Raw genomic sequence first — 23,584 nt, 5'->3', positions numbered from 1 at the left:
AGAGTTGAGATATGAGTTGATCGTGCCAAAGACCCGTTGCAAGGGAACAGTAGATGTAGAACCAGTGATAGTAAAGGATCCAACTTTGAATTGAACATTCTGGTTGACGGTATTAGCAGACTCTTGAACCAGAGGCTTAGCGAATCTGACCTTTTTCACTGGGCGAGAGGAAGAAGAAAGACGTGATTCACGCTTATCTTTCTTGGACATTACCCTTGTCCACTCTTTTTCCTGCTCCAATTCCCAGAGACGTTTTTCTCGTTCCCAATGTGCCGAACCATTACTCCAGAGATGAAAGTAGACATCAAAGGAGGATCCAATAAATCTTTGAAGAGAATAGACATGAAATCCAAATTGCTTGCACAAGACAGAGAAACAAAAATGTCTGTCACTTAAGAACTGCACATGGAAACTGGCTGGAGATCCACCCAAGCAAGAGGTCAAAGCAAAACTAACTGAGGATTCCGTCAATCGAAAAGTGTAGTGCCGAAATGTTGCCAAGAGGAAGAAGGAACCAGAAGGCGAAGAAGAAGGATGATGAGCGGAATTGCCAAAGCGTCGCCGAACTTCTTCTTGGAAACAGATCCAGGAGAGAAATCCAATTTGCCTGCCAAATCCACAAGGGGATCCATCGGGGGAGAAGGAGAAACAAGAACCAACCTTGATCATAGGGAGAGAGTATCCTCAATCGCTGGAGGAAACACCAGAGAATCGCCCAGAGAGAGTCGCCCAGAGGCTGCTATGATTACAGCTTGGGAACTTTGGAAAATCAGGAATGATAGCATTTTTGGCAGACATGAACCAAGCTTTAGCCGTTGGTTCTGCAATTTTCAAAGCCAATGTCTCCTGCAGTCTGTTAGATTTAAAGGTGATCTAAGATCTAGCTTCTGTTTCTGGTTAGATGCCTTCAGTTAATTTTGTTGTAAGCCTTCTGTAACCTTGCTCTTTTCTTTTGAAGTTTAATGAAAGTTTTTACATTGTGGGGATCTTCTCCACAGTTTTCTTGCAAAAAAAGCATGTCGAGGCTTTTGGTGATTCGCTTCTCGTTGTGCAACAAGTATCTAAGGTATTCCAATATTATAATGGCTCATTAAATGCATATCTTGATAAATGCCTCGACATTATTTCTTCTTTTGATGAATTTGTTATAAGACATTTGCCAAGAGAAGAAAATGGACAGGCTAACACTCTGGCTCAACAAGCATCTGGTTATAAAGTTGAAAAGAAAAAAATTCAACATTAAGAAACCAATGCGAATCAAAGCCGAGCTACAAGTTCTCGACGAACCGGTCCGACCGTCGACTTAACAGGTCGGACCGCCCAAACCGTTGTGACTGCCTAGACGACTAGAAACTCTGATTTGGCTGCAAAGAAGGGCGAAGATCGGGATTGGAGGACTCCTATAATCTCCTATCTCAGAGATCCTGGTCATGGTGCAGAGAGGAATATTCAGCGTGCAGCATTCAAAGATGTTTTAATTGACGATGAGCTTTATCGTCGAACCGCCGAAGATTTACTTCTCATGTGTTTAGATTCAATCAGGCCAAAGTTGCTATGGGTGAAGTTCATGAAGGTATTTGTGGTACTCATCAATTGGCTCCTAAAATGAAATGGTTGCTTAGAAGGGCCGGTTTTTATTGGCCTTCCATGATCTCAGATTGCTTTAGATATTACAAAGGATGTGAGGAATGTTAGCGATTTGGTAATTTGCAATTGGTGCCTACTGCGTTAATGCATCTAATTATTAAACTATGACCGTTCCGAGGTTGGGGATTGGATTTCATTGGGAAAATTAATCCTCCATCTTCAAAAGGGCATCACATTGTGTTGGTTGCTACGGATTATTTTACTAAGTGGACCAAAACTATTCCTTTGAAGAATATGACGCATAGAGAGGTGATTGAGTTTGTAACTGAGCATATTATTCATAGATTTGGTATTCCTCAAACTTTGACTACGGATCAAGGTTCTTCATTTATATCAAAGGAGGTGCGTACATTTATCGAATCTTATAAGATTAAATTGCTCAATTCATCTCCATATTACGCTCAGGCTAATGGACAGGCCGAGTCAAGTAATAAAATATTGCTCAAGCATATCAAAAAGAAAATAGAAGAAAATCCTAAGAGGTTGCATGAAGTATTATCTGAAGCATTATGGACTCATCGTATATCTCGTCATGGTGCTACCGAAGTCACTCCTTTTGATCTTGTGTATGGTCAAGAGGTCGTTTGTGACAATCCAGGTTTTAGGGGTAAAAAAAATTGTTTTGTTTTAAAAATTTAAACCATGATTTCAAGAGCAAGAGTATTTTTGTAATTTTTGAAAAGTCCAAAGTCCTTTTTACAAAATAGTTTTGCAAAAGGCAAAATTTCAAAATTTATGAGGGGTTAAAATGCATATTTTATTTTTCACTTTTTACCCTCAAATGAAGATATATTTATGCTTAAGGCTATCCTTGCAATTTCAAAAAGAACTTGTGTTCTTTTGCATTTTAAAAGATTTGACGGATTTCAAAATAATTTCAAATTCGTTGATCTAGTGAATTTTTGCACAACATGAAAGTTGTAGGTCTTGAAAAAGTGAACAACTTTCATTTTGAGCACTTTTTCATTTGAGCCCTAGATCAACGGAAAATTTTACTTTTCAGTTAAGCCCCTGGAATTTTTGGAAATTGCGAAACCAACCTTGGGATCTCCTTCCTCTGGCCACTGAAACAGAGGCGCCGTCGATCACGCTGCCGGTTTTGCCTCGCCGCTGGTCTCCCCGCCCCCCTGGATGGATGCACCGCCTTGACGCATCGCCTCCACATGCCGCACCCAAGGTCCTCGCCGCCACTCTGTTGACATTTCTTAGCGCAATCACTAGGAATGGTTAATCCTTAGCAACAACACCAGAAATGCCTGTTGGCAGTCCTTAGTGCAATCACTAGAAATGAGGGCGCCGAACCCATCCTAGCAACTGCACCCAAGGGGTGCCACTCTCGTGGTATAATCAATACGATTATAGATGGATCCGCAAGTGCACGGATATACCGTTGTAGCATTTCACCCAGAGAGTAAGGGTATCGCCATTTATTTGTGTCCCAAAGGACGGCAGCAACAAAAGGTATTGTACTCAACATTAAACATGACATTGTGCCTCAAGCAATAGGCAATGCTCTAATAGGGGTAAGTCCAAGTAAAGAATAAGCAAGGGTAATGCGTCACAGCACACATCCACACTCCAAGAGGAAGGAATAAAGGAGAGAAACTATAAAACAAAGAACTACTCTATCCTACGTCAAGTCAGCTGGAGCTTAGGCTAGGTTAGGTGTCCTAGTGCTTCTATCCAAAGCTGGGGTCATGTTAGATCATGGTTAGGACTGCAGGTGCCAGGAAAATGGGATAGCAGGGAGAAGGTCCTGTACCGGAGTACATCCAATCCCGTTACCTCTTTGCATGAACTCCTACACTAAACTCGAACATCTGGGTGTACGCTAAACGCAACACCGCTATTACGCCAGACGGACAGGGCTATCACTACCTGCCGTCTACCCCAGTAACACCGTGGAGTAGGATCATATCCGAAGGATCCCGCATACCCGAGCACCATGCTCGTGTTTGAAGTCACTACTCTAGTGCCCCCAGGTCTCCCACCCTTCGGATGGACGAGTAAAACACTAGAGCAAGCCCGAAAGCACAACGAACCTCTATCCGTACCCGGATCATCTGGCCTAACCAAGACCGTAGCATAACTTATGAACGATCTAAGCATGGATTGATAAACTATCAAGATAGTGAAGCAACCATGGCAGAACTCTATATTATGAATAGAAGTCTGACAAGTCGGATACAAAGCTATACCAGGAGCCGAGGATTGCTCAACGACCCCGAGGATGACTTGCTCGCTAAATAAAACTAGCCTACCTTCACTACCTAGCTAAGAGAGCAAGAGAGAGGAGAGCCTTCTTGGAGAGAATGGAATGAAGTGTGTGTGTGTGTTGAGAGGGGGGGAGAGAGGCCCTATTTATACTACTTGGAGGTCGATTTCCCGCCAACGCATATATGGAAGGTGATCAGGTGCCTTGGCTGTGACTCCTCCTCGAGATGCACCTAGACGCATTGCAGGCTAGGTTCGGCCGACCCCACCTGTTAGCCGTTCGCACTGATCCTTTGCTGGGTGGTTGATTCGTTGGATCTTATCCTTATCCTCTAGTGCACCTTGCATGGAGGCCCCGTTTCCTCTGACATGTGGGCCCTCTTTGTAAGGGTGTGACGCCGGATGCGATATTCTGCATAGTTATGTGGCGTCTGCTGCGTGTTTTCGTCTTATTCCGCTCTTGCTCATCTGAAATGTACAAAACTCGAAAACAACTGTGGAGCGAGGTTAGTGACACAAATATGTGAGTAAGGCATGTAGTTTTCCTTTATTATTGAGTATAGTTGACGGGTGAAAATAGCACTTAAGTACCGTCAACAACTCTCCCAAGCTAGCCCTTTGCTCGTCCTGAGCAAAGTTTTAGACTTAGGTTGTTGATCAGGAGTTGCTGCAATGTTGCATTCCTGACTTATGCCCAAGGCACAACCGAGTGTTCTTACCTTTATTCTGAATAAGTTAGCCTTATTCGCACCTTTTACCTTACTCCTGTGGGGCTTATAGCATCATCCTCATCTTTGGCGGTTGAGGGTCAGAACGACTTGTAGAGTACCACTTACCACTCCTTTGTTCAACCGTCAATCCAGAGGTTTTTATAAAGTTTTTGAAAAGAAATATTGTAGTTCCTTGGGTGATCTCTCGGATCGCTCAAATGTGTTTCATTCCTCACCAAGGCCTTTTTATGCGCCTTTGTTTTTCCATCCTACTTCTAATGGCTCTTTTTGGTGGATCTGTAGGTATGGAGGATATAATGGCAAACTTGCTTATCATATTTCGCTAAGTCAAAGACCGGATCCAAAGGAGAAATAAGTCATAATCCTTGATCAAGATGTGCAAGTGTGTGGATATTTTTGGTGGATGGTGGATGAAACTCCTTTATATGATTTCTCTCTTCCTTGTAATATTTTTGGTATGGGCTATATTTTCTTTTTCTCCTTTTTTTTGACACACCTTGTGGGTGTGTGGCACACCTTCTTTGGGTATGCATCTTTTCTCCCTTTTTTTTGACATGCCTTGTGGGCATGTGGCATACCTTCTTTGGGTATGCATCTTTTATTTCTTTTTTATAGCCCATACATTGTGATGATAACTTTGGAGAGAGGTAAACATGGTACAACATGGAGTTTTATTTGTGGATGAATGGGGGATGTACTTGCTATCTTCCTAGTGTAGAAGTATAGCATGTGAGTGGACGTGTATGTGGAGCGAAAATGGCCTCTCATGCCATATTTCAATATAATGTTTTGGTGATTCATATAGACAACACAACACTTGGACTAACATGATTGTTAAGATGACCATTCTCAGGCTTTTAGGTTCAAGTGATGACAAAGAGAAGATAGGCGTAGCTAGGTCCTTCGCCCAAAGGGACGCCCCTACGGGGGTTCCCCTACGGAGCCGCCCCTCGCGGGTCTCAGGGCAGCGCCCTGAAACCTCTTCGGTCCAAAGGACAAAGATTGAAGAGACCGTGAAGAAATCAAGTCACAAAGATTGAAGAGACCATGAAGAAATCAAGTCAAAACAGAGATAATTTGCTATCACCGGATGAACCGACGATGAAGGCAAAAGTTACGTCGGTGCAGTTGTCTAGAAGGCTGGAAACTAGAAATACACTCATCGATTGAACCGACGATGAAGATATTGAATACGTCGGTGCAACAGCAGAAGAAGACCAAGGAAAATGCATACATCGGTTGAACCGATGATGCACCGGTCAAATACGTTGGTGTAATTGTCCAGAGAGTTAGTTTTTTGGGAATCAGAGGACAGTTACATTCACCGGTTAAACCGACGATGAATTCAAGAGCATCGGTGCAATTGATCAAGTAGCCGTTGGAGCAGTAACGACTAGTTGCTGGGAAAATGCACTCACCGGTTAAACCGATGATGACAAAAACTGGAGCGTCAGATTAACCGGTGTTAAGGAATTTTGTCAGCCTTTTCTCAACGGCTAGTTTTGGAGGGTTGGGCTATATATATCCCACCCCACGCCTCATTTGGAGTGTGCTGGAGTTGCTGAAGAAATAGAGAAGCCTACTACACTTGAAGAACACCTCCAACCACCATAGAGCTTCATTGTACATCATATAGGCTTAAGCACACTTGTGAGAGTGCTTAGTGCTTGATTAGGCTTAGTTCTTGAGAGAACTAGCTTGAGTGAAAGCCTTGCTGCGGCAAGCATCTTGTGTACTCGTCGTGTGACCCTCCAACTTGGTGTGGAGAGCCAACGACACTTTGTGCGGGGAAGGAGACCCCTCTTGGTGAGAAGCTCCGATAGTGAAGACGATGTCGTTGGTGACGCTTCGAGAGAGACGGTGGTGGTGGCCTTGTCTTGGTGAATTGGCGCCACTTAGCCTTTACTTGCCGGAAGCCTTGGCGGCGAACGCAAGACGGTGATCAAGCGAAGAGACTCGGTATCACACTTGTTCTTGTTGGACAAGTGGCCGTGGACGTAGGAAGGGACTTGGTGTCCTAACCGAACCACGTTAAATCGTGTGTCTTGGTGTCTTCACGGGAGTTTGCATATTCTCTCCCTTACCTCTTTACTTACCATATTACGTTTCCGCATTTACTCTATCTTGCGTGCCTTTACTTTCCTAGTTAGTTTGATTAGGATTGGCTATAGGTTGCAAGTCTTTTGGGGTAAGTAGAGAGTAGCATAGATAAACCTTAGTCATAACTAGCATGTGTAGGACGTGTTAGGTTTATCATATGCAAGTAGATTGAGCCCTAGGTTAGAAAACGAATTAGCGACCCTATTCACCCCCTCCCCCTCTAGGGTCGGACACCCTGGTGATCCTTACAGTATGTGATCTTGATCATGGGCATATGAAGTGATTCTCACAAAGGGTCACAATAATTTGACAAAGCTCAGTGAGAAGACAAGTTGCATATGTAGAAAAGGCTTTTCAAACTTGTAACTCATATGGCTCTGGATAGGAATTGCATATCACCGAGGAACTTTATTCTATTTTTGTATTTTTGAAAAGAAATACTCCGGATATCAAGCATCACGTAAGAGAAGATCATAGCAACTCTTTTCAGCAATATCATAACCCACAACAACCTAGATTCGAATTCTGCTTTTCTCTACCCACAAGTTTCAAGCTTAAGGTTTGAACATCTAGCCACCAAACTCAGAACTTAGGGAGAGCACAAGGTTGTAATTAGGCATATGAATGGAACTAACAGAGCAACTATTCATCATCTCAACAAGGAAAAACTACACATGCTTACTACACATACTGGAAAGCAAGTAAATATTTTTGGGTTTTTAAAGGTTTTGCCAATTTTTATTTGATTTTAGTTATGCAAATTTTTATGGATTTTCAGAATTTTGCAAATTTTTGTTTGGTTTCATGCAAGGTTTTGGAAAGCGGTAAAGGTAGAGTTTGATACAAGGTACCTCTCATGGGGGTCCTCCCCCAAGCTAGCTTCAGGCTCACTGCTGCTGGTTGGGGTTAAACCCGGCCCAACGGTAGTAGGCCCTCCACTCCTCCTGGAATTGCTGTTGTTGCTGCTCCAAATTGCGAATCCTCTCGCCTGTGTATTGCTACCAGTTCTGTGTTGACTCGATGTGCTGGCCCAGCGACTCATCGATGTTGGTGGTGCGCACGTTCAGCTCGCCCATCTGCCGAGTCAGAGTGACGAAACCTCTGGACGAAGCTGTACGTCGCGGGGGACCACTGGAGCTGGAACTTGTGGACCGGTGCCCTGAGGCCTGCTGTGCCCACTCAGTGGAGCTAGCACTCTGCCACGATGAACCTCTAGCCTCATATTGCTGTGGTTGAGGCAGAGGTTGCTGCTGTATGAACTCCTCCCTTTTGGCCCTACTTCTTGTAACCCTGCCAGGAAGACCAGAAACACTATGCCGGCGGCTCTCTTCTTGTGGAACAAGAGGGATGGTTAGCGAACGGCAGTTATACAAATGATATCTCGCATTTGGCAATGGGATTTCATTTGCAAAACCAAGCGAAAAGAAAATCAAGGAGTCATCCGGGCCTTTCTTGAGCGTGTGGCCTTGAACCAAGTACGCCTCATCGATCATAACACGGGGCTCCTCAATGAAAGGAACAGGGTTCTCGTCTAAGATTCCCATGTTTGATGCGATGCGGGTAACCAAAGAAGTGCATTCAATAGGACCCGTCATCCGAAAATTTGTGAGCCATTGCTTAACCATTGCTTATGCGGGGGAGATTCGGATCTTGTTGACCATGGCGTATAATATCGTCAACTCATCATTGCGCACTGGTCATGGATCATCTCTTGGAAAGAGAGTGATAGCCACCCACTTGTGCATCAAACGAAGAGTCGGATTTTGAATGTCATTGCACCAAGGTGCTAACTTGCCATGAACAACTTGACCCGAAATCAAACCCCAAAACTCATGTCGATCAAAACAGCGGCAAGCTTTTGCAAGGGAAACTGACAAGCGCGCGCTAAAACCAAGGAGGTGACTCAAATTTCTCCAATTAAAATAGCGTTCAACTCCAAAAAGTCGGAAAGAAACACCATCGTCCACCTCCCGAAGAGTGCAAAGAAACTGGATAGTGAGGAGACAGAACCATTCTCCTCAACGGGCACAAAACCATCCCATCCAACCGCATGCCAAACACGAGCGAGGTCAACGTCCATACCTATTTTTTCGAGAAGGTCCGGATCGAAGGCTCTGCTATGACCAAAGCTTCGATTCTTGATCATGGCGTAGGCTTGACGCTCGTTGTCATCTTGCAAGTCGAGGTACGGTGCATCATCTTCATCTATTTCCAAGTCCTCGGCTTGCGGTTCTTCAGCTTGCTCCTGTATTTGTTCCTCTTGTTCGTCTTGCTCATAGTCCATCGTGGTCGGCGTTGGTGTAGGTTCGGGGGAATGACGGGAGCTCGACCCACCCCGTGAACGAGATGAGCTTGACCCTGTCATCTTCTTGATAGCTTCGGAAAGTTTCCGACCAACACCCTTCATGCTTGCAAAATGAACGAACAATAATGAACGAGAACAACTCGATTCGGGTTACGTTAGTGAAATGAAAATGAAATTCTTACCCGGAAGTTGTTCCTCCAATTATGTGATCAATCTTGCAGCAAAGAATTGAGAGAGAGAGTGTTCTTGCAATCAAACTTGAGCCAAAATCCAAAGGAAACCCGAGCAAGAATGTGTGAGAGGGAGTGAGAGTGGAGAGAGTGAGCATGAGAGCTCATCACCCCTCCCTCGGCCTCTATTTGAAGGAAACTGGGCGAGTGCACCTGAGGAGGAGCCAGGCACAACGGTCAGGAAGCCATTGGAGAAGGTGGGGCCAGGAGCCTTTGGCCCTGGGTCGGCCGACCTGTGGGGTCGGCCGGCCCCAGGGTCGACCCCCTGGTGCCCGCCGTTGGCCAGGTGATTCCTCAACGGTCCCCAACTTTGAAAATATGGTGCACGGCCAAAAGTTTGCTCGAAAAGATGTCCAAATTATTTTTCCCTAAGGATTTTAAAACTCAGAAAATGTTTTTGGTCTTTTTGTAAAAAGGAAAAAATGCTAGAAAAATTCCAGCATGCAGAAAACAATTTTGAAAATTTCAAACATGCAGTGGAGAAAAACAAATAAGGTGCAAAGAAAATGTTGAAAAGCAGAGAAAACAAATATGAGATAAATACCAATTTACCTTTGGCAAGGGTGCGTCGTTTAAAGTACGACGTGCACGACTTTTCTCCATCGTTCTTACCATTTGTTGGCTCGTCCTGGAGAACTGGACGAGGCCGAACTCTCGACCTTCCACCACACCTTTATTTCCTTCTTTCTTTTAGGTGCAGAGGGTCATTGTTCTGGCTGGGGTTCTAGGGCACCCCAGAGTGCTTGCCCTTCACTGTCTTGTTGGATCATGAAGCGCTGCTCTTCCTTCTTCTTGAACTTGAAAAACATATCCTCCCTTCCAACATGGAAATGGATTTCTCCCTTTCCGACATCGATCCTTGCCTTGGCAGACCTTATTAAAGGTCGCCAAAGTACGAGGTCGACTCCGAGGTCGCCCTCCATATCCATTACCACAAAGTCAGCAAGGACGAAGGAGTCTCGTACTCGTACAAAAACGTGTTCGGCTATCCCTTCGGGATACCGAATGGTTGAATCTACAAGCTGTACGAGCATAGTTGTTGGGGAAAGAGCAGGATATTCAAGTGCTTCATATATTACCTTGGGCATTATATTCATGCTTGCCCCCAGATCGCATAGGCATCGCTCGAAGTGTTTGATGTAGATCGAGCAGCTGATCATGGGGACCCCTGGATCCTCTTGCACTGCTGCCACCATGCCATCCCAAACGTCGTTCCTTGGGGGCTAGTACATACCTGCATGGTTATTGCGTGGTGCTCTCCGGGACGAGTTACCCCGTCCGGTAGACACCATGCTGAAATTTTCAACGGGAGACTCGAGTTGACCCGGGATCTTCCCGCTCTCAATAGCAGGTAACGAAGCAGCAATTTGTGCAAGCTGGGTTTCGATCATTTTGTTGAAACTTAACTAGTTTTTAAGAGTTGAAGACAAAGTTTCAAGCTTGACATTTAAACTTTCCAGGGATTTGTCATTGGCCAAGAGCTTTTTATTTATATTTTTGTTGTTTTAAACTTGGCCAAGAACAAGTTCTCTCAAGGGAGGTTGTTCTGGATTGAAATTCGAATTATAAGAAGGATTGTAGTTATTACCTCCCTAAAAAGGTGGACGTGGCTGGTTCCACCCCTGGCCTCCTTGTTGTGGACGGTACCCGTTGTTGTTGTTGTTGTTGAGGTAGGCGCAGTCTTCACGGGTTTCGGGGCAGTCGTTCCCCGAGTGTCCATCATTACCACAGACTTCGCACGTGAAGTGCGAACCCATGGCATAAACGGGAGCATTGATCGGTTGTTTGCTCAATTCCTCCATCTTCTTGATTAGGAGGTCCAGCTTCGTGGCAATCATATCCGTCTCTTTGACGGTATGCATGCCTTTGGTGCGGGTTTGGAGTCGTTCATCGCTCCACCCCTGATCGGAGACCATCTTCTCGACCAATTCTTTGGATTTGGCTATGTCCAGGTCGAGGAAGGCTCCTCCAGCAGCGGCATCAATATTGGCTCGAAATGTCGTTGTGAGCCCATTGTAGAAGCTTTGCAGGACGAGCCACTTGTCCATACCGTGATGAGGACAGGCCAGGATGTATTCTTGCAGCCTCTCCCAAGCTTCTGGGATGGATTCCATCCCTGTCTGCTGGAAACTTGAAATTTTTCCGCGTAGGGCATTTGTTTTGCGTAGCAGAAATAATTTTGCGAGGAACGCCTTGGAGCATTTGGCCCAGGTGTCGATGTCTTTTTCTTTAGAAAACCACTGTTTCGCCTTTCCCAAGAGGGAAAAGGGAAACAGACGAAGCTTGACAATGTCGGCGGCGACACCCCGTATGACAACGGTGTCGCAGAGCTCCAGAAAGTTCTTCAAATGTGCATTTGCATCCTCGTTCGGGTTGCCACAGAATGGGCTAGCCTACACCATGTTGATGAGGCTTGATTTGAGCTCGAAGTTCACGTCTCCAACATTGATGTTGGGGCCAGTGGCCACATTGTCGGTGGAGGGGACGGAGAACTCGCGGAGAGTCTTTTGAGCCAAAGCCTCAAGAACGAGTGGTGCTTCCAAAATGGGTTCTTGTGCCGGGAGGATAGCGAGAGGAGGAACTACGCGAGGTGACGCGAGGTCGTGCCCTTCTCACGAGCCTTTCTGGATTGTCTGTGTAGTTTTCTGGCAGGGAGAAACCGGTCAGACACTACCCCTGTCTTGTTTCTAATCAAAAAATAAAAGAAGACATAAAGTGACATTAGCCCGAAAGAGTAAAGACTATATCCTGAGTACAAGGTCTAAGTTAATATCAGCACAATATCTTTGTTCACATGCCATCGCCGGCAACGGCGCCAGAAATACTTGTTGACATTTCTTAGTGCAATCACTAGGAATGGTTAATCCTTAGCAACAGCGCCAGAAATGCCTGTTGGCAGTCCTTAGTGCAATCACTAGAAATGAGGGTTAGCAACAGCGCCAGAAATGCCTGTTGGCAGTCCTTAGTGCAATCACTAGAAATGAGGGTTAGCAACAGCGCCAGAAATGCCTGTTGGCAGTCCTTAGTGCAATCACTACAAATGAGGGTGCCGAACCCATCCTAGCAACTGCAGCCAAGGGGTGCCACTAGAAATGGATCCGCAAGTGCACGGATATACCGTTGTAGCATTTCACCCGGAGAGTAAGGGTATCGTCATTTATTTGTGTCCCAAAGGACAGCAGCAACAAAGGTATTGTACTCAACATTAACCAAGATATTGTGCCTCAAGCAATAGGCAATGCTCTAACAGGGGTAAGTCCAAGTAAAGAATAAGCAAGGGTAATGCGACACAACACACATCCACACTCCAAGGGGAAGGAATAAAGGAGAGAAACTATAAAACAAAGAACTACTCTATCCTACGTCAAGTCAGCTGGAGCTTAGGCTAGGTTAGGTGTCCTAGTTCTTCTATCCAAAGCTGGGGTCATGTTAGATCATGGTTAGGATTGCAGGTGCCAAGAAAATGGGATAGCGGGGAGAAGGTCCCGTAACGGAGTACATCCAGTCCCGTTACCTCTTTGCATGAACTCCTACACTGAACCCGAACATCGGGGAGTACGCTAAATGCAACACTGCTGTTACGCTGGACGGACAGGGCTGTCACCACCTGCCATCTACCCCAGTCACACCGTGGAGCATGGTCATATCCGAAGGATCCCACATACCCGAGCACCACGCTTGTGTATGAAGTCACTACTCTAGTGCCCCCAAGTCTCCCATCCTTCAGATGGACAAGTAAAATACTAGAGCAAGCCCGAAAGCACAACAAACCTCTATCCGTACCCAGATCATCTGGCAGAACTCTATATTATGAATAGAAGTCTGACAAGTCGGATACATAGGCATACCAGGAGCCAAGGATTGCTCAACGACCCCAAGGACGACTTGCTCGCTAAAGAAAACTAGCCTAGCTCCACTACCTATCTAAGAGAGCATGAGAGAGGAGAGCCTTCTTGGAGAGAATGGAATGAAGTGTGTGTGTGTGTGTGTTGAGAGGGGGGGGGAGGCCCTATTTATATTACTTGGAGGTCAGTTTCCCGCCAACGCATATATGGAAGGTGATCAGGTGCCTTGGCCATTCCTCCTCGAGATGCACCTGGACGCGTTGTAGGCCAGGTTCGGCCGACCCCACCTGTCAGCCGTTCGCGCTGATCCTTTGCTGGGTGGTTGATTCGTTGGATCTTATCCTTATCCTCTAGTGCATCTTGCGTGGAGGCCCCGTTTCCTCTGACATGTGGGCCCCCTTTGTAAGGGTGTGATGCCGGATGCGATATTCTGCGTAGTTATGTGGCGTCTGCTGCTTGTTTTCGTCTTATTCCGCTCTTGCTCATTTAAATGTACAAAACTTGAAAACAACTGTGGAGCGAGGTTAGTGATACAAATATGTAAGTAAGGCATGTAGTTTTCCTTTACTATTGAGTATAGTTGACGGGTGAAAATGGCACTTAAGCACTGTCAACACACTCCGCCACCCCTGCTGCCCTTTCCTGGCCACGCCACACCACCCCGACTCCCTGCCTCGCTGCCACGCCCGCCGGCCGCCGCTGGGAAGCCAGCCTTGCTGCTGGAACTCGCCCCCAGCCTGGAGAAGTCCATATCCTCCTTCTGCTCGCTAATCCTCGCTCCTCTACGGCCTATAAACAGCTCGGTCGAGCCCCTTCCCCGGCATCCACTGCCACCGGCCACCATGTGCGCCGCCGCTTGCCGGCCCGCACGCGGAGCCCCCTCTCCACCCCATCTCTGTCCAAATCAAGCAGCCCGCTAGCATTGCCTTATCTCAGTGGAGCTTCTCAACCCGACTGCCACCTCCATAGTTCACCGGAGCGCCGCCGTCACAGCTCACCTCGCCGCCGGCCCGCTGCTTGCCGTCGCGCCGCCGCTACATGCCACCCGCACCCCACCCAAGCCACCAAAAGGTGCGTATGACTCCCCTCACCGTTTCCCCTAAGTTTCCCCTAGCCCTCAAGGCCCAGGCTCGCTGGAATTTGGCTGGAACCGAGCTCCCCACGCCGGCCATGGCCATAGGGACCCGATCGCAAGGTTTTCATTTCCTTTTGCTGTGAACTTTGAAAAATCCTAGAAAAATGTAGACAAATCATAAAAATACCAAATTAATTTTGTTGTGCTCCTCTTGACTAGCTTTACAACTTTGGCTACTAAAGCTTGTATGAAACTTTATATTGTGTGCTCTAGTTTAATAGTTAGAAATGAGTAATTTATTTATATCTTTTTAATCATAGCTTTGTTATGCTTGATTTTTGGAACCTAGCATCCTTTTACCATGTATAGTCTTGTGTGAAATTGGTGGCTCAAATGCTTGATTTTTGCTTGATATGTCATGTGTTTGTTTATTTCTAGCTAATGCACTTGTTTAATTTATTAAAGCATGTTTTTGTTAATGAATTAGGGTTATATTTTTTTATCATGAGTTCTTTTAATCACAAGTAGTTTATGATAAATTTTTTTGGATAATTTTTGCATTGTTTAGCTTAAGTTTTTTTATTTATGTTTGAGTTTTAAGGTTAATTCATACTAGTGTTGTTTTTAATAAAATAAGCTCCATGTTTAGACTTGATTCATATGCACAGTCCTTTCTTTTTAAAATTGAATTGATGTTTGATGTTTAAACCCTAGTTGTAAATTTTTGTTTTGAATTCAAATTTTAGATTTGAATTCGACCCATCCCATGTTCCTAAATAGATCCACCTTTGCTTTTTCTTGTTTTCAAACCATGTTTCCTAGTGTAACTAGTTGTGTTATTTCATTAAATCTTTTATATTCTCTTTTACTCTATAAACAATTACCCAGTAAAGTAATACTTTTAAGCTAGTCTTAAATGTTTACTTTATTGGATAATAATCTTTTAGTGAAGGAAAGCTATACTTAAGCACTTCACTAATTCTGAGTACTGCATTGCATATAAAAATAATATCGCTAGTCAACGGGACGAACAAACTCATTCAGGAACCAGACGAGGATACTTCTGAAGTTCAAGTCAACATTATGGAAGATAACAAAGATCTGAATATGAACCCAAAGTTCAAGAGTGAACTGCATGAAGTCCAGACCAACATTACAGAATTAACTGAAGACCCGAACCCAAATTCGGAAGACCTAAAGTCTACTAAGTCTGTAGATACCAATAAAGGCAAGCCCCGGTGCATAATCTTATTATTTTAAATTATGCAATTTATTTAATTGTGCATTTAAGTTATTGGAATTGTTTGAAAACCTTAGATGCATAATTCTAGGTTCCTTTTGATTGAATACTAGAATCTGAGTTCGAATAGATGCTATGCTAATAGGATCGATAAAAGTCGAGTGATTGCCTGTCACTCGCGAGCTTAGAGGAGTTGATTGTTTACTTTCTGCAATCACTACAAGGACCATGGATGGATTGGGATACAAGTTTCATGGTGGTAATCCGTTTGTGTTGATAAAACTTGATAAGGCCGCAGTGTGTGGTAGTGTTGATTAAGTGTTTGAAAGTACTAGCCACATGCCGTAAATATGGTACACGGCAAGCCTAGTAACTGATCAGCCCGGCAAGTGGACTTTACCCCACTCTCTCTTAGAGATAGGAAGTTATTTTATGTTCGAAAGTTTATTATATGTTGCGCAACGACCACAGCTGCAGAGAGGGTCGGGCTTGCTGTAGTCGGGGAGAGTGGCCCTGTCCATGAACCGGAATGAGAAGCAGACGGTTGCTTGAGAGTGACTCAACGGTACCCCAAGCGTGTGTGTTAGGTTTTACCTTGCAAGGATTGAAATTCGGTTCGAACTGTTCCGCCTCTCATGGATATTGAGACTGCTTAATCTCTTTACCACATAGAGTAAGAAGTGAAACAAAGATAATACTCAATCTTGTTGAATGCAATTAATTTCTATATCATGCTTGTATAGATAGGTGCAAACCTAGAACGGTTAATCCAACTAGAATCTGAAAGCTAAAACTTGAAATTAAGGACCTACTCTTTGTTGCTTTTCAGCAAAAGAAACCCCAAAGCCTGCACAAACCTTGCATGTCTAGTTAAAGGGATATTATATACCATTAGACGGGTCAGCCTTGCTGAGTATTAGTATACTCAGTCTTGCTTTGAACATTATTTTTAGGTAACTCTGGGAATGATTGGTGAGATTGACGTCATGTACGGGCTTCATCATGATGTCATATATCGTCGCTATTTATCGTTTTCTTTCCGCTGTTTATAAACTCTGAAGAACTTATCTACTTTCAAATTTCTGAGGTACCCTACTTGAATCCTCAAACTCAGTTTGCAATAACTTTTACTATTAAAGTTTGTATTGTAATCTCAGGACTCACTTTCGAGTGAGGTATGTTGTTTCGATCCGAAATACAGTGGTGTTATCGGGATTTTACCCAACAGATTGTCAGATTACTCCGTTGAAGTGCGTGTAGATGTTGGTTAGGGCACTTTAACTGGATTAATTCTGGTGGTTCTGCCACATCGTTTTACCTGTTGAGGTAAATCTGGACGCTTATAGATTGGCTAAGCAAAATGATCGTTCTGCTGTTGATTACTATGACTTGATGATGGATAATATTGATGAAGTGACTGACAAGCGGATGAGGGCTTTAAAGGAGATTGAGAAATACAAACTTCGGGTTGCTAGAGCTTACAACAATAAGGTAAAAGGTAAATCTTTTCAAGTTGGAGATCTAGTTTGGAAGACTATATTGCCTCTTGGGATGAAAAGCAATAAATTTGGTAAGTGGTCACCAAGTTGGGAAGGTCCATAAAGAGTTGTTAAAACTATCTTCGGGAATTCTTATATGTTGGAGACGCTGTAAGGAGATCGTCTACCTAGAGCAATTAATGGAAGGTACATGAAGAGCTACTACCCCAGCGTTTGGCAAGATGGATGAAGATGAAGATGGCCGGTTTAAGAGATCGCCCTTAGTAATATTTTTAGACCTCATGTATTGTATAATTTAGTTCTGATCTTTGCTTTTTAGCTTATAAATTCACTAAAAAATAGGGGGCATATGTTGACAGCCAAATTTGGCATGCACCGAGGCCGACCGGTTTGACCAGTTGTTGGCGTCTACTAGCGTCACCACCGGGATAACAGTGATGATGCCTGTAGACGCCAATTGGGGTGGCTGTATTTCATGAACCACGAATAAATCTGCAAGCGCACGGAATACCGCGGTAGTATTTTACCCGGGAGTACACCGGGGTGTCATTTATATTTCCGCAGGGAAGGCGGTGAATGAAGAGATATAGATTAGTTGGTGAACTTTATCTAGATTGGATATTCTCTTGCATAAACTGTGGTAAGATAGATAATATGGTAGGAGGTAGTGTGACACACACACACACAAACTACCCTCTAGATAAATAAATAAAAGAAATGAAAAGATGCTTTAGGCCGGGAGCAAGGCATAAGTTAGAGCTCGAGTAAACTGTGCTAGGCTAGCTATATCTATGCCATCTTATGGTTAGATCGTCAGAGATTAAACTACACAATAGCGAGACTGCTATCGAAGCAACGGGAGGGGCCCGTACACCCCGGCGGCTTTATACACCTCCTACCCCCCATACTGAACGTGGAGGATTACTAGGGCTCGAACATGACAGTCATCACCTGCCGGCTACCTCTACAAACCGTGGGTATAGTTGACATCCAGCAACTATTAGCTAATCTAGACACTATGTCTACACTAGTAAGCGATACTCTAGTGTCCCGCGCGGAGCCCCTACCCTCCGGATGGACAGACATCACACTAGAGGAAACATACGAATATTGAAACATCTGATAGAGTTTTAAGACCGATATGTTAACCATTGCAAGCACAGAGTGATCATGCAATGCCAGCATTGAACAATAACGCAACCAGATCAAGAAGCATATATCTGACAACTCAGAATATACTTCGAGCAGATATCGGTAACCATAGTCTAATTCTAATACAAACTACCAAATATTACAAGAGAGAGCTACAAATGAACCCATACCAGAACTCTCGAGCAACTCTGGCGACTCGATGACTCCTAGACTTCTCCTAAACTCCACTAAGCCTAAAGCCTATGCAAGATGAGCAAGAGAGGAGAGGTAAGTGTGGGGTGTGTGTGTGTGTGTGTTCTCATTCTCTACCCCCTCCCTTTGTATTTATAGCAGGGAGCCATGGGTGAGAAGCTGCCAATCCTCTGCAAACCGACGTTGTGAGCCAATCCCATGCTGCCACGTAGCAAGCTTAAGGTGGTGGGGCCCACGGGCCGGTCGGCCGACCAGGCTGGTCGGCCGGCCTGCTAGTGGTGCCAACCGCCCCCAATTTCCTCTGGTGGGCTGTCCTAGGCTGCCTTGTCTAGTCCATGCTGGTCTTGGCCGGTCTTGAGTGGATTTGGGTTGGTTCTTTGGCTACACTTGGTCCAATGAGCCTGAATCGACACTCTGATATTTTCTGTGATTTTATGTCGGGCCAAATGTGCTTGCAATTTGCATATTAGCTCAAAAACACAATTTGCATTTTCTAGAAGGTGAAGTGTGGTTTAGGAACTTTATTGGATAAAGATGCGTGTAAGAAATGCAAACTCTCATGATTTTTTGATCAAGTTGACGCCTGGAAATGGTCATTAGTGAGCGTCAACGCCGGTCAATCCAGTCTGAGTCTGTAATGCGAGTAGATTTAGATTTAAGATAGATTTCCTTTTGTAAATTGACTTGTGAAGGGGTACGTCCTCCTCGGCTATATATATGAAGGCTAAGGCCGATTGAGGTTATTCCTAATCGAATCAATCCAAAAATCGCATTATTTTTTGTCTCTCAAACCCTAGCCTTTTCCAAACCCTAATTGCTATTCTTCTTCGTCTCGACGATGTTTGAGGACATTCTGAATGGCCTGCCAATCTCAGAGCAACCCTAGCTACACGAACTTCGACAGGTCCCTCCCGAGCTCGCCGTTCTAGGCTTTCATGAAGCCATGCCTGCACCGGTCAGGCCGGTCTATGGCACCGGTCAAACCGGCCTGCCTAGGGTTAGGCTAGTGTTGATCATTTTGACGATTGTCGTGCATTCTAGCGAATGTGTTTTGGCACGATTCTATGTCAACAGCATCATTACATGTATCTGTACAATTTGATATTGTAACTGCACTGTAGTATTCCTTTTCCATACTTGGTATTAAGTTGATCATGTAGTCATTGATTTCATCAACAATTTCATTAGTTGTTTCTAGGATTGCTCTATGTTGACATAAAAATCAACACACAGGAATCCGAGGGCAAGTATTCACCAAGCGTGCCAGTCAATTTGACCTGCAATTGAAAAGGAATAAATAAAAATTAAATTCAAGAGCATATCAGCTGGGATTCCGAATATCTCTCACACTAGTGTATTGGTAGGCTCTGCCGATAGGGAAAGCGACAAAAGAATATTAAATGCAAGCGCAGGATAAACAAACGTGTCGGCAGATTCACCCGATGCGGAAAACGGCAAAATTGGCTTGGGACAGCCGATTGCACGTGTGTATCTAAGCTACGAATGTGTAACATAGATGATGTCGCTCGAAACAGATCAAAACCGGCCTTTATGATATATGTTTCTAAGCAGATAAGTGTGATAATGGCCAAAAAAATAGGAAAAACCTACAAATCTAGCTGATATCGATAAATTGTAAATAAATCTAGACGAGAAAATAGCGATGCGCCCGAGATCAAAGCCTAGATATACTCGATAACTTTGAATAGATTTGAACGAAGCCACAGTGATATGCCCGGTAGCTAAAGCTCAAATTTATTCGGTAAAACGAAAACTCACTAGCAAATCAAGTCGCTCGAATGTGAGACGTCCTTGATCAACTTGAAAGAACTTGCCGAAAAAGAAAATAGCGAAGTCGCCGACAGAAAAGTAAATTGCAAGGAAATTGTAAAGAGTTTGTTGTATTGGATGTGTATCAACTTTTCTCGGTCCCGTACAACTGATATATATAGCCTATGCTAACAAGTCCTAGCCGATTATGGCAAACACATTACATGACTAAAAAGTAAAGACTCTCTAAAATAAACTATCTAAAAATTACAACCGAATCATCAGAATCCTAGTCGAATCAAATTCTTTCCTTTCTTCTGATTTATCCGCAAATTCCATCGGCTAATCATGAAACCGTGCGGATCAACATCTTCTTGAAATATTCTTCTGGCCCATCGGCTGCAGCCCAATCGGCAGACTCTGATACTGTGCATACTTTGGTTTCTTTCAAATCGGCAGCCTTTCCTTCTCATCATCATCTTCCTTGACACGTGTCAAAAAATGGTGTCAACACATGCCCCCCAGTTTCGGAATAATTTATTTGTTGCTCCAAAATTATTTCAAATCATGATTAATCCTATGCACCAATGCTCCAACCAGCATTCAGAGCAGCTCCTCGTACCCCGTGCGCATGGTACGCTTAAACCGGACGAGCAAAAACTCTTCTTTGCCCCTGGTTCTTCATTTTTCATCCACATAATCTGAATGCGGCGATCCATCTTCTGTCTTTTTACCCAATCTCTTCTCTTTACTCGGCCCATAAATAACACCCTTTGGCTTGGCATCGGCAACAAGCCTCCATTAGCTACAATGCTTTCTGCTTTCCTTCCTCTCTCCAGTTGAAAAACCCTAACACTTCTGTAGCAATGGTGGGCAGCAAACACTCCGGCGAAGGCCCTTCCAACGATCCATCGGTGATCCGCCGCTGCTGGGAGTAATGCTTCTCTCCCCATGCTTGATTAACCCAATCTCATTTGATTCTGATCTTCTATTTCTTCAATCATCGTGCAGGGACGACGCTCCTCCTTCCTCTGATGCCTCCGATTCGGAGGGTCCTCCCTTTCCTGGTGTCCCCAAAGACACCAAGGAATTCATCCGCCAGCTTCTTCGAGAGAAGGACGAGGCTCGGCAAAACTACTCCCAAGAGACCATCAGGTCTCAGCGCCTCGCCGCCGAGCTGGAGGTGGCGCAATTTGACCGGGCGGTCATCCGGGCCTAGCTCTCCACCGCCGACTCCAGGGTTGCATGTAAGTCATTTTCCTCAAAGTGATATCTTTCTCTTGTTCTTCAGATTTATTTTCTGATCTCTTGCTTCGGTCCTAGAGTCGCAGGTCCAGACCCTCCACACCATCGCCGACCGCCTGCGGGACATCCCTCGCCGCGTCCGATAAGTTGCTGGACATGGGGTCTACTAGGGTGCTGCTATAGCTCCTGCTACGGCATAGTACCAGTCTGGCCACGACTTCCGGCAGGTGGAGCCGGTCGACCTCGCGCTAGGCATTGAGGAGTGGGAGGAGTTCGAGGAACTCGCCAACGACATGGAGATGGTAGCCTCGGTCATCTCTGAAGATGTCAGCATCGAGGCAAACATCGGCAATGTCTTTGCCAATGAGTAGATTTCTAGGAGTATCATCTAGATTTCTAGGAGTAGCTTCTAATGAATCAGCCTGATCATTTTATCGGCCTTTTGTAAAAACATGATCAATTAACCAACTCCTTTCCTGCCAATCTCTTCTTTCTCCCAATGCAATTTTTTTTGAATTCCTCTGTCGTATCAACTGACAATTGAAACCCACACTGATCTAAATTTGAACATCAAATCTGATCATAATCAATCTCTGAGGTGTGTAGATTTTTTGCACTAAGGGCGATACATGTCATATCGGCCATCATAACTCAACCGATAACTTTGATTAATCGGCTATGCATCCGCCCAAACGCTAGGATAATATTTCTTTAAATATTTCCCGTTAAAAGCTTTGGAAAATTCCTCCCCTTCAAGCATTTCCAGAATATACGGATTACCAAGAACACATCGATTTATTCTAAATGACCCGTCCCATGTTGGTGACCATTTGCCAAATTTCGAATTCATTGTTCCCATCGGCCGAATCAACTTCCAGACTGTAGTTCTCTCTTAGCAAAGCTTTTTAGCTTTAACCTTTTTATCGTACCATCGGCCTACTCTAGCCTTGTTTGCCTCAACATTTGCAAGAGCTCTCAGTAGATGTCCAGCCAAATCTTCCAATCCATCTTTCATCAAAGCTGAATACTCATCGGCTGTTAACTGATCTTGAAACATGACACGTCGTGAATCAAGCTTTAATTCTCATGGGAGAACAGCTTCATGCCCATATACTAACTAGTATGGAGACACTTTAGTAGCACCATGACAAGCCATCTTGTATGCCCATAAAGCTTCATTGAGTACTGTATGCCATTTTCTAGGATGCTCAACAATTTTTCTTTTAATTAACTTAATGACTCCCTTATTGGATGCTTCTGCCGGAGCATTAGCTTGGGCATAATATGGAGAAGAATTCAGCAATCTAATCCCCATTCCAGTGGCAAATTCTTCAAATTCCCCTGACATAAACATAGTACCTTGATCAGTCGTGATGGTTTGTGGAATACCAAGCCGATAGATAATATGCTTCTTGACAAATTCGATCATCTCCTTTGATGTCACATTTTTCAGAGGAATTGCTTCAACCCACTTGGTAAAATAATCCGTCGCCACTGAGATAAATTTATGATTCTTACTAGACGGTGTATATACCTGACCGATCAAATCAATCCCCCACCCTCTGAACGGCCACGGCTTGATCATGGGATTCATAGCTGATGCAGGAGCTCTCTGTACACTTCCAAATTTCTGGCATTCTTGGTAACCTCTATAATATGCAAAGCAATCTTCCAACATTGTTGGCCAAAAATAACCATTCCTTCTAATCACTAATTTTAGTTACTCTGATACCACTTGATAAGGACACACTTATGATGTCCGAGTAATTGTCCCAATCTTTCACGGTTCGTATGCTATAATTTCCAAATAGAAACTCACATACATGGATATATAATATAATATACCAGCCAGATGGCTAATGATGTGATATGCTTGCACCACTTCAAAGCAAACATAGATATAGCGCCCATAATTTAGTTGGATCTGCACCTATGATCTCGACATGTAGGGAGCAATTATTGACATATTTTCCTGTCTTTATCTTCTCTACTTTCGTGAGAAAATTAGAACCCATAAAAATTCCTTTAGTTAGCTGGCATCCGATAGAACATAGTCCTTCTTGTTTCTTGCAATGTATTTCATCGGAACAAAGTGTTCCAAACAAAATATGAGGATACTTCAAAATATTGCCAGCTCTAATATTCAAATCGTCAAAAATAATTCTGGCATCCATATCTGAGTTAACTTGATGAACCTTGGGCTCATCATTCTCCCTCCCTTGGAACAAATCCGTCCTCGGCTTTGAGGTAAGCTCACAAGGCTCTATACTTTGATTAGGAAACACCTCAACCCTTTTTGCAGTAATCACATTTTCCATCCTCTTCGTGTCTGTAGGCGC

The 23,584-nt window shown here is 44.2% G+C and overlaps 1 non-coding gene and 1 pseudogene across 1 annotated transcript; both read left to right on the top strand.

Annotated features, from left to right (window-relative positions):
- Nucleotides 1-1,554: 1,554 nt before the first annotated feature.
- LOC120700866 lies at nt 1,555-21,616 on the top strand (annotated as a pseudogene).
- LOC120701698 lies at nt 11,274-11,377 on the top strand. The gene has a single exon (XR_005686255.1). It is a non-coding gene; the product is annotated as a small nucleolar RNA R71 (small nucleolar RNA).
- Nucleotides 21,617-23,584: the final 1,968 nt, after the last annotated feature.

This window comes from Panicum virgatum, chromosome 3K, assembly GCF_016808335.1.
Source record: "Panicum virgatum strain AP13 chromosome 3K, P.virgatum_v5, whole genome shotgun sequence".
Classification (NCBI taxonomy): Eukaryota; Viridiplantae; Streptophyta; class Magnoliopsida; order Poales; family Poaceae; genus Panicum; species Panicum virgatum.
This window is presented reverse-complemented; position numbering and strand designations above follow the sequence as displayed.